The sequence below is a fragment of the Macrotis lagotis genome, chromosome X (genome assembly GCF_037893015.1).
Source record: "Macrotis lagotis isolate mMagLag1 chromosome X, bilby.v1.9.chrom.fasta, whole genome shotgun sequence".
In the NCBI taxonomy this organism is placed as follows: domain Eukaryota; kingdom Metazoa; phylum Chordata; class Mammalia; order Peramelemorphia; family Peramelidae; genus Macrotis; species Macrotis lagotis.
The window spans coordinates 506,298,088-506,310,353 of NC_133666.1; positions in this window are offsets into that span (position 1 = coordinate 506,298,088).

Genomic DNA, 12,266 nt, shown 5'->3' on the forward strand with positions numbered 1-12,266 from the left:
CCATCTTGCCTCCACCTCCAGAAGTAATTACATGATTTTCAAAGGACTACTTCCACTAATTCTACAGTAAAAAAAAAAAAATCATCCTTCCCCACTTTTTTCTTTTTATAATCTTATCATATGAATATTTTATTTGTTTTCCAATTATATACAGTAGTCATTTTTACCTAACGGTTTTTTGTAAGGTTCAAAATTTTGCACTTTTTCCCCACCCACCCTTACCTCCCCCTCTCACCCACAGAGTAGGCAATCTGATAATCTTTATGGCGTCCCCATGTAATGCATTGTTCAAAATTGAATGTGTTGAGAGAAAAAACATATCCTTGAGGAAAAGACAAAATATTAGAGATAGCAAAATTGCATAGTATATAAGCCAACTTGTTTTAGAAAAATTGAAGGTAATAATTTTTTACCTTTATTTAAACTCAACAGTTCTTTCTCAGGATACAGATGGTATTCTCCATCTCAGATACCCTAAAATTGTCCCTAATTATTGCACTGATGGAATGAGCAAGTCCATTAAGTTTGATCATCTCCCCTGCCATGTTGCTGTTAGGATATACAGTGTTCTTCTGGCTCTTCTCAGCTTGTTCAGTATCAGTACATGCAAATTTTTCTAGGCTTCTCTGAAATCCCATCACTCCTGGTTTGTAATAGAACAATAGTGTACCATGACATATACATATATATATATATATATATATATATATATATATATATATATAGCACAATTTATTCAGCCATTTCCCAATTGATGGACATGCCCTCCATTTCCAATTGTTTGACACCTCAACAGAGTTGTTAGGAATATTTTGGTAATATTTTCATGATTTTTTCAAGTATAGATCTAGATTGCTCTCCATAAAGATTAGATCAATTAACAACTTCACTAACAATTCATTAGTGTCCCAGATTTCCTGCATCCCTTCCTTGTTCTTTCTGGTCATATTGTCCAATCTGGGAGGTGTGAGGTGGTACCTCAGAGAAGCTTTAATTTTCATTTCTCTAATCAGTAATGATTTAGAGCAATTTTTCATATTACCATGGATAGCTTTGATTTCCCCATCTACAAATTGCCTTTGCATATTCTTTTAACATTTGTCAACTGGGAATGTCTATTTTTTTATAAATTTGACTCAGTTATCTATATAATTTAGAAATGAAGCCTTTGTCAGAAATACTAGTTGTAAAAAGTCTTTCCCAATTTACTACATTTCTTTTCATCTTAATTACAGTAGTTTTGTTTGTGCAAAAACTGTTTTTTAATGTAATGTAATCAAAATTCTCCAGTTTGTTTTTAATGATGTTCTCCATCTCTTCCTTAGTCATAAACCTCTTCCCTTTCCATAGATCTTACATGTAAATTATTCCTTGTTCTCCTTGTTTTTATATAATATTGTCTTTTCTGTTTAAATCTGGTATCCATTTTGATCTTATCTTGTTAAAGGGTGTGAGATGTTGTTCTAATCTAAGTTTCTGTCATACTAACTTCCAATTTTCCCAGCAGTCTTTATCAAAGAGTTCTCATTCCAGAAGCTGGACTCTTTGGTTTATCAAATAGCAGGTAACTGTAATCATTTCTTTTTCTCTTTTGCACCTAGCCTGTTCCACTGATCCATCATTTGATGTCTTAGCCCATACCAGTTTTGATGACTGATGCTTTATAATATAATTTTACATCTTGTAAGGATAAGCCACATTCTTTTACACTTTTTTTAGGTTTTTGCAAGGCAAATGGGGTTAAGTGGCTTGCCTGAGGCCACACAGCTAGGTAATTATTAAATGTCTGAGGCCGGATTTGAACCCAGGTACTCCTGACTCCAAGGCCAGTGCTTTATCCACTGTGCCACCTAGCTGCTCCTTTTACAACTTTTTCGTTAAATCCTTTGATATTCTTGACTTTTTGCTTCTCCATATGAATTTAGTTACAATTTTTCTAGTTAATTAAAATAATTTTTTGGATGTTTGATTGGTAAAGCACTATATACTTATTTTAAATTAGGTAGAATTATCATTGTTTATTATATTAGCTCAGCCTATCCATGAGCAGTTGATATTTGCTCAGCTATTTAAATCTGATTTTATTTGCGTGAAAATTGTTTTGTAGTTGTTTTGATAGAGTTTCTGAGTCTGCCTAAGCAGGTAGACTCTCAAGTATTTTATATTGTCTGAAATTATTTAAAATGGGATTTCTTTTTCTAGCTCCTCCTGCTCTATCTTACTAGTAATTTATAGAAATCCACAGGATTTATGTGGGTTTATTTTATATCCTGCAACTGCTAAAGTTGTTCATTTTTCCTAGGAGTTTTTTAGATGATATTTTAGGGATTTCTAGGTAAACCATCATGTCATCTGCAGAGTGAGAGTTTTGTTTCTTCCTTCCCAATTCTAATTCCTTCAGTTTCTTTTTCTTTTCTTATTGCAGAAGCTAACATTTCTAATACAGTATTGAAAAATAGTGGTGATAACAGGCATCCTTGTTTCACCACTGATCTTATTGGGAATCCATCCAGTTTATTCCTATTACATATAAGCTTATTGATGGTTTTAGATAGATGCTGTTGGTCATTTTAAGGAAAAATCCATTCATTCCTATGCCCTTTAGGGTTTTTAGTAGGAATGTGTGCTGTATTTTTTCAAAGGCTTTTTCAGCATCTGTTGAGATAATCATATGGTTTTTGTTAGGTTTGTTATTGATATAATCAATTATACTGACATTTTTCCTAATATTGAATCAAATCTGCATTCCTGGGATAAAACCTGCTTGGTCATAATATATTATCCTAGTGCTAACCTGCTGTGATCACTTTACAAAGATTTTAATTAAGATATTTTTGCATCTGTTCATTAGGGAAATTCGTCTAAAATTTCCTTCTCTTTTTTTTTTTACTCTTCCAGGTTTAGATATCAGTACCATATTGGTGTCATAGAAGGAGTTAGGTAGAATTCAGTCTTCACTGATTTTTCCAAAGATTTTATATAGAATTGGATCCAGTTTTGCATTAAATATTTTATAGAATTCACTGATGTGTCTATCTTGTCCTGGAGATTTTTTTAAGGGAGAGCAATTATGGCTTGTTGAATTTCTTTTTCTGAGATAGGATAATTTAGCTATTTAATTTCTTCTTCATTTAATGTGGGTAACATATTTTTTTATAAATTTTCATCCATTTCACTTAGATTATCAATTTACTGGCATACTAGTTGGGCAAAATAGTTCCAAACTATTACCTTAATTTCCTTCTCATTGGTAGTGAGTTCACCTTTTTCATTTATGATACTAGAAATTTGTTTATTTCTTTTGGTTTTACTCAAATTAACCAAAGGTTTATCCATTTTATTGTTTTTTCATAAACCATCTCTTGGTTTTATTTGTTAGTGCAATAGTTTTATTTTTTTTTATTTTATTCATTTCTCCTTTAATTTTTTGAATTTCTAATTTGGTATTTAATTGAGGGCTTTTAATTTGTTCTTGCTTTAATTTTTTAGTTGCTTGTTTAGCTCATTAATTTCCTCTTTCTCTATTTTATTCATGTAAGCAATTAAAGATATACTATATCCACTAATTACTGCTTTAGCTGTATCTCATAAGCTTTGGTTTATTGTCTGGTTATTGCTCTATCCACTGTGTCACCTAGCTGCCCCTCCTACTCATTCTTTAAAATGAGGTTATTTCATTTCCAATTAATTTTAGGTCTATCTATCCATGACCTGTTATTACAAGTGATTTTTATTGCTTTATGATCTGAGAAAGAACTATTCACTATTTCTGCCTTTCTTCATTTGATTATAAGGTTTTTATGCCCTATTACATGGTCAGGTTTGTGCAGTTGCCATGCACTGCAGAAAAAAAAGTATATTATTTTATTTCCCCATTCAATTTTCTCCAAAGGTCTATCATATTTAGATGTTCTAACATTCTATTAATCTCCTTAACTTCCTTCTTGTTTATTTTATGGTTAGATTTATCTAATTCTTAGAGAAGAAGGTGAAGGTCTCTCAGCAGTAGAGTTTTACTGTCTATGTCTTTCCATAACTCATTCAGCTTTTCCTCTATGAATTGGGTGCTCTATCACTTGGTGCATCCATATTTAGTGTTGAAACTGCTTCATTGTCTATTTTACCTTTTAGGAGGATGTAGTCCCTTTCCACATCTCTTTTAATGAGATGTATTTTTGCTACTTCTTTTTTCTGAATTGAGGATTACTACCCCTGCCTTTTTTTTTCCTTTTATTTAACTTAGGGCAATGGGGTTAAGTGACTTGCCCAAGGACACACAGCTAGGCAATTATTAAGTATCTGAGGCCAAATTTGAACTCAAGTATACCTGACTGCAGGGCTAATGCTCTATCCACTGTGCCAACTACCTGTCCCCTACCCCTGCCTTTTTCACTTCAGCTGAAGCATAATATATTCTGCTCCAACTTTTTAACTTTACTTTATATGCATCTCTCTGCTTCAAATGAGTTTCTTGTAAGCAACATTTTAATCCATTCTGCCATTCACTTACATTTTATAGGAGAGTTCATTCTATTCACATTCAAAATTACAATTGCTCTTCATTGCCTTCCATACTATCTTCTCTGTTTTTATTTTTCACCCTTTTTTCACCTTGTCCATATTCTCCAGTATTTTGATCCTGCATTGTTTTTGACCCCCTTATATCCAACCCCCTTCCCCTTTCTTTCCCCTTTCCCTTTGCCATTTCTTCCTTCTCTTCCTTCTAAGAGTTCCTCTTTTCCTCCTCCCTCTTCCTGCCCCCTCTTAATACTTGAAAGCTAAGAAAAGGTTCTTAACTTTCCTGAATGTATCTATGTTGTTTTTATGTTTTTACAAGGCAAACAGGGTTAAGTGGCTTGCCCAAGGACACACAGTTAGGTAATTATTAAGTATTTGAGGCCAGATTTGAACTCAGGTACTCCTGACTGCAGGGCCAGTGCTCTATCCACTGTGCCACCTAACTGACCCTTTGATGAGAGTAAGATTCAGGCAGTTCTCAGTTCCTTCCTTCTTCCCCTCTATTGCAATAGGTCCTTTGTATTTCTTCATGTAATGTAATTTACCCCTTTCAATCTCCTCATCCTCCCATCTCTTTACTGCCCCCCCCACCATTTAAAGAGATCTTCTTGTTAAATCATTCTATTAGAGTATCTATTACCTCTGGTAAGGTATTTTCTCTCAAATAGCTTTACTATTCTCAAGACTTATGAGAATCTTTCCCTCAGACAGGATATAGCTAGTTTCAGCTTATTGAATAACAGTTCTTTTTTTCTTTTCCCTTTTTTACCTTTTCATGTATCTCTTGAGTCTCTTGTTTCAAGTCCAAATTTTTAATTTAACTCTGGTCTTTTCATCAGGAGAAGTTGGAAGTCTCCTATTTTATTAAATGTCCATCTATTCCCCTGGATATGAAGACTCATTTTTGCCAGATGGTGAATTCATGGCTGCATTCCAAGCTCCCTTGCTCTTCAGAATTTCATATTCCAGGATCTTTGTCCCCTTAATGTTGATGCAGACATGTCCTGTGTAATCCTTATTGTGGTTCCTAGGTATCTAAATTATTTTTTTTCTGGTTGCTTGTAGGATTTTCTCTTTTATCTGAGGGTTCTGGAATTTGACCAAAATGTTCTTTGGTGTTTTCATTTTGAGATCACTTTCAGGAGTGTATTGATGTATTCTTTCAATATTTATTTTGCCCTCTGCTTCCGTGATATCAGGGCAATTCTTCTTCACTAAATCATAAAGTATGAAGTCCAGGTTTCTTTTTTCTCCCGAATGTTTTCAGGAGGCCCAATGATTCTTAAGTTATCTCTCCTGGATCTGTTCATTAGGTCAATTGTTTTGCTGATGAGGTGTTTTACATTTTCTTCTTTTTTTCATTCTATTTTTGGTTTTATTTAACATATTCTTGTTGTTCATGAGGTCATTAGTTTCTAGAGGTTCCTATCTTTTATTAAAGAAGAATTTTCTTCATTTACCCTTTGCAATTCTATTTTTGAAGTAGTTTTGTTGTGGTTTTGAGAGATTTTTTTAGTACTTGTCCACTGGTATTTTCATTTTCTCATTGAAAGATTAAAATTTTCTCCTGCAAAGTGTTAATTTTCTCTTGCATTTCTTTTCCCAAATTTTCCAATTGAGTTTTAAACTCCTTCCTGAACTCTTCTAAGAAGTCTTTCTGGGTTGGAGATTAGTTCATATTCTCCTCAGAAGTTCAAAATCTCTCTGAGTTAGGATCTTTGTTTTAAAGGTAGTTTACAATTTCATCTGGCTTTTCTTCATTTTCCTAAGCTCTTGTGTTGGGGAAGTGGCTGGTTCATAGATCTTTGGTGTTGAGATTCCTAGAGACTTTGCTCACTGCAGAGTTTTCTTCTTAGTAGGGCTTACTAAACAGTTTCTTTGGAGTGACTCTGACCTTGATTTATAGGCCACTCTCTAGGCCTGGGGGCAGAAGGATCTTGGCTAGCCTTGAAAAATTTGGTCTGGGGCCTTGGGCTATATAGTTAATTTTCTTAATCCTTAGTTAGCCCTGAGAAAGATCTGCTGCCCAAATATGAACCTGAGGAGGTGGGGGGTAGTTACTGTTTGTTTTGGGAAGAGTCACTTTCTCCCCAAAGGGATGGGGTGGGAGCAGACTCAGCTGGAAACATGGGAACTCTGCTGAAACAAGGCTCACAGCCCTAGTCAACCAGACTGACCAAGCTGAACAGATTGATGTCTAGTTACCCTCTGGAACTCTCGTGCTGTGTTGCAACTCTCCTTCTAGACTTGCTAAATCTCCTCTGCCCACCACTCACACAGCCAAAATTTCTGTGGCTGTTCTCAGGTTAGTTCCCAGGCCTCACTCTACTGTCCCTGTGCTGGCTATCTACCCTCTGCCTCTGACTCACGCACACTTCCTTGAGACAGACCTTGTGGTAGATATTCTTCTCTAGGTACTGTGTATCTAAAATCTGTTAAGATTCATTTAGTTCTGAGGGAAAAACAGGAGAACTTTGTACAGTGCCTGGCTTCTCTACACCACCTTGCCCAGAAGTTCCCCACTTTTTTCCCTATATCTAACTGCTACAAAGCACTCTATTTTCCCCCTAATAGATTATTAGTTCTTCAAGTATTTGTATATTGTTTCCTGACTATGCTCAGAATGCACATTTAAAAATACTTATATTTCATTTCATTTTAATTTTTGTCTTTAAAGTTCTTTGGTTGCTAATTTTAATTTTAATTTTGAGAAAGTTTAATTTCATTATTTTGATGACTATAAATTGTAAGCCAGGACCAGACCCTTAGCCCTAGCAAAAAACAAATAAACAAACAAAAAAAACCTTATAACAATGTTCCCTTTGCTCCTGCAACACAGCTCAACTAACAAAATGAGTAAAAAACAAGCAAATATGAAAGTGAGAATCATTAAAAATTTCCTGTTCTGAGGATGATAAAAGTGCCTTTTCAGAAAAGAAAAACAGTGACAAAATGCCTGCACATGAAGCTTTGAAGGGTCTCACCTTGGTGTTAAATCCAAAAAGATCTCTTGAAAGAATTAAAAAATTATTTTAAATACCAAAGAAGAGATGAAGAAGAAAAATCAAGGAAAGAAATGAGTCATATGGGAAAATTTTGAAAAATTGATTGGAGAAAAGAATTCCTTTAAAAGTAAAATTTGCCAAATGAAAAAAGAAATCAACTCCTTTAAAAGTAAAAATGACCAATTGGAAAAGGAATGAAATTCATCAAATAATAAAATTATTTCATCAAATAAAAAATTAACTTTAATTCATAAAATAAAAAAATTAATCAATTGCAAAAGGAAACACAAAACCTAACTGAAAAGAATGAAAACCCTGAAAATTAGATTGGGCAAAGAGAAACTAATGACTCTGTGAGTCATAAAGATCCTATCAAAGAAAACCAAAAGACTGAAAAAATAGAATAAAATGTTGAGTACCTCTTAGGAAAAATTGACTTTGTTCTGCCTGAAAGCCATGATCAGGAAAAAGAACCTGGAAATGTCATGTAAGACATTAATATGGTAAACTGCACTAATATTCTAGAATGAGATAATAAAGTAGACTTTGAAAGAATCCATTTATTAACCCCAGAAAGATATTACAAAATAAATACTCTAAGTAGTCAAATTTCAGAATTTTCTGTTACAAGGAAAAAAAAATTCTTCATGCTGCCTGAAAGAAGCAATTTAAATTCCAAGGACACAGTCAGTATTATACAGGATTTATCAGCTTCAGAACTGAAGGTTTGGAGGACCTGGAACATGATATTCTGGAGAGGAATAGAACTTGGATTACAATCAAGAATCATCTACCCAGCAATATATTCTTTCAGGAAAAATGATGGACCTATAATGAAATAGTGAATTTTCAAACTTATTTAATAAAAATACCAGAACTGAGCAGACAATCTGATCTTCAAATATAAGACTCAAGTGTTGCATAAAAACACTAAATTGTAAGAATAAAATTAATCAATAAAACTAAATTGGAAGACAATTCCTGGAACTCTTACACAAAGGACAGTACTTGGACAGAGGGTATGAGTGTTAATTGATTATGATGTGAAGATATGTATGGCTCCTGAGAATGTACTCTATCAGGAGAATTGAAAGGAGTACACTTTGACAGAGCGTGTGAATACAAGGCAGGTATAAAAAAAAGACTTGAGAAAAGAATTGTATTGGGATAAGAAAGTGGAGACATTAGAGAATAATTTGGACCACATGAAGAGGCACAAAGGTCCCAATATAGTAGAGGAAAAGTAGGGAGAGTGTAAACACTGAATAAATCTTAATCTCAATAGATTGAGTTTAAAGAGATTATGGTATACATTCCCAACTGAGAATATTTATTCTATTCTACTGAGAAGTATGAAGGAATGGGGAAAGGACAGTGTGAGGCAGGTAGCAGTCAAAAGAAAAAACATTGTTGAGAAGGGATAACAGGAAAGGAGACAGAAAAGTTCTATTAGGGGGAAGATAGGATGGAGAGAAATAAAAACGTTTTGCACAAATGAAACCATTGCAGCAATTTCAACAGCTAGTGTTTCTGTAGGAAATGATGAGCAGAACCACTTTGGAAAAGCCTAGAAAGATTTTCAGGAACTGATGTTGAATGAAATGAGTAGAACTAGGAGAACATTGCATATATTAACACCAACTATGATGGCTGCAGCAACTCTCAGCAGTTCATTGATCAAGAACAATCCTAAGAGACTTGTTATGGAAAATGTCATCTACATCAAGAGGGAAAAATAATCTATGGAATATGAATGCAGAGCAAAACATAATATGTGTACTTTTCAAAACTTCTTTTATGTTGTTTATTCCTCTCTCATGATCCCCCCCCATACTTTTAAACTTTCTTTCACAACATGTCTAATATGGAAACATATGTAACACGATTTTATATGAGCAATTTATATTGGATTGCTTGCTGCCATGGGAGGGGGGAGGAAAGAGAAGGTGATAGAAAATGTGGAAATAAAAAACTTGCTGATGTAGGAATGTTTAAAACTATCTTTGCATGCATATATTTGGAAAAAAATCAAGTAGGAAAAAAAGAAAAAATAAAATTTATAGAGAACTGAGTCAAATTCATAAGAATACAAGGTTATTCACCAATTGATAAATGGTCAAATGATGTGAACATCTTGTTTTCAAATAAATTAAAGCTATCTATACTTATATGAAAAAATGCTCTAAATAATTATTGATTAGAGAAGTTAAAACAAGTCTCATGTACCACCTCATACCTATGGGGGTCAGAATGACAAAAAAAGGAAAATGATCACTGTTGGTGGGGATGTGGGAAAACTGGTACACTAATGCATTGTTGGTGAAGTTGTGAGCTGATCCAAACTTTCTGGAGAACAAATTCTGGAAGTATGCTGAAATGGCAATAAAATTGTGCATATCCTTTTTTCCAACAATACCATAGTTAAGTCTTCATGTAAAAAAATATTTAAAACTGCTTTTCTTGTAATGGTAAGGAATTGGAAATTGAGTGAATATCTAATAACTATGAGCAAGTACTGAAACTTGATTTTTTTTTCTGATTTCCAGTGTAGTTCTCTATCTATTATTCCACACTAACCCTGTCAACCTCTAAATGTTTTAGGGAAAAAAGGAAAAGGAATTGGAAAACAGCCCTTTTAATCATATATAGAATAAATTTTTAAAATTCAATTTATTTTAAAGTAGAGCAGTTCAGATTAGAATCTCCAAAAACAGACACATATTTGAGGATGTAGAATCACTTTTTCTTATATAATAACTTAAATTCTATTTAAAACAACCTGTTATGCTTTACTACATTGCTTAACAAACCTGAAAAAAGATTTGAAAATGGGGCAGGATCTTAGACTATTAGACGATTTTATTTGTCTTGAAGAAATACTGATTAAACAATTTGTACAAAATCACACAATACCTTTTTTTTTAGAAGATCCAGTTTTCAAGTCAAGAAAACTTGACGTGTTCCCAGCTGTACAGGCAGATTCATTACTCTAAAAAATTGTATAGTTCCTCTTTTTCTCTACTCACCCATTTTCACCCTCTATTTAAAAAAAATAGTGATTCCTATGTATATGCATATGTATGTGTATGTATATGCATATGTATATACATATATATATATATATATATATATATATATATATATATATATATATATATATATATAGAGAGAGAGAGAGAGAGAGAGAGAGAGAGAGAATTCTCTTTGCAAGTAACATGATCTACTTTAAAATGCTACAATTTTTCTTTGGGCTAAATTTTGGGGGATTAATTTTTTTCTGAGAGATCAATAAAATTTGACTCTCTCCATTCTGCTGCAGTTTCTAAGTCTTATTGATGTTTTTTAATTCTTGCCCCTTGAGCAAACATCCCAGTTTTCATTTGTAGCCCAGGAATGATCAGAATGACCCATTCATCACTAAGTATACCTCCTCTACTGAAAACCAAGTGTGAGCTTTCTTCCATATGTCTATCATATTAGGTAGCATGGATAAAGTTTTGGCCTTGAAATATGGAAGACCTGGGTTCAAATATTGCTTCAGATACTTTCCAATTATATGATCCTGAATGATTTCTCTCAGTTTTTCTGAGACTTAGTTTACTTAATTATAAAATAATGACAATAGTAATTTCTACTTCATAGCATTTTATGACAGTCAAATAAAACAGTCTATAGAAATTGCTTTTTAAAACCTTAAAGTTCTCTGTAAATATGAACTGCAACTATAATCATCATCATCATCATCACAGGGCAGCTTTCAGACTTTCCACACTGAGAAAGGCAAAATCAACATGGAAAATAGAACTGTTGGACATTCAGGGTTTTTATTAATGTATCTAATAATAGCCAAATGGATCTGAGAATGGTTAATATGCTCTAAAAATTTTGCCATTGCCAAATTCCTCATTTATTTGCATTGTGAAGAGGATCTAAGATGTCCAGAATGGAAAATACTTGTTTTGCAGTATTTTTGCGTATAAACATAGCCTTAGTCTTAGTTTTGATGACAGCAGATAGGAAAAAGCTGCTTTAAGTTTATAAATGACTGTCCATTATTATTAGAGGTTTCACTAATGGCATCTGAGTAACAATAAAATCTTTAGATTAATTTTATTCTATTAATATTATCCAACATTAGCTGTACTACACAAAGGAAATGAAGAATGAACATACAAAATGAACAAAATAAGAGCAGAATGAATAACAAAATAATGACTTAAATGGAACCAATGAAAAACATCTGTACAGAATAATGATATTAAAATGCTATGTTAAAAATAGTATTTCCTTTTAAATTCTAATTTCAGTCCTTTTGGACATACATTAACAATCAAGTAGAGTTAAGTTTTCCCTTTTTTTGACTGTCTGTCAGAAGTACCACTTTCTAGTCATTTGAGGAGATCCATCAAATTAGTTTCTTCAATGAATCAATCATAATTGACTAATAGTTTATTATGTCCTAAATACTAGGGATTAAAATACAATGAATGAAACAATCCCTGGGAGCATTCTTCTTCTCTGTCTGATTTGTTTTAAATTTGTTTTAGGTTTGAATTCTAAAAATACAAATAATATTAATTAAGTTGATTATAACAATAGCTCACATTATTATAGTCTTAACAAAAGCCCTTTGCTCCCATTGACAGAGATAGAAAGAAAGAAATCTTACCATTTCCACTTTAACAAGAATGCAATTGACCTGTGAATAATCAATTAGCCCATCATCACATTTTAAAAGTGTTC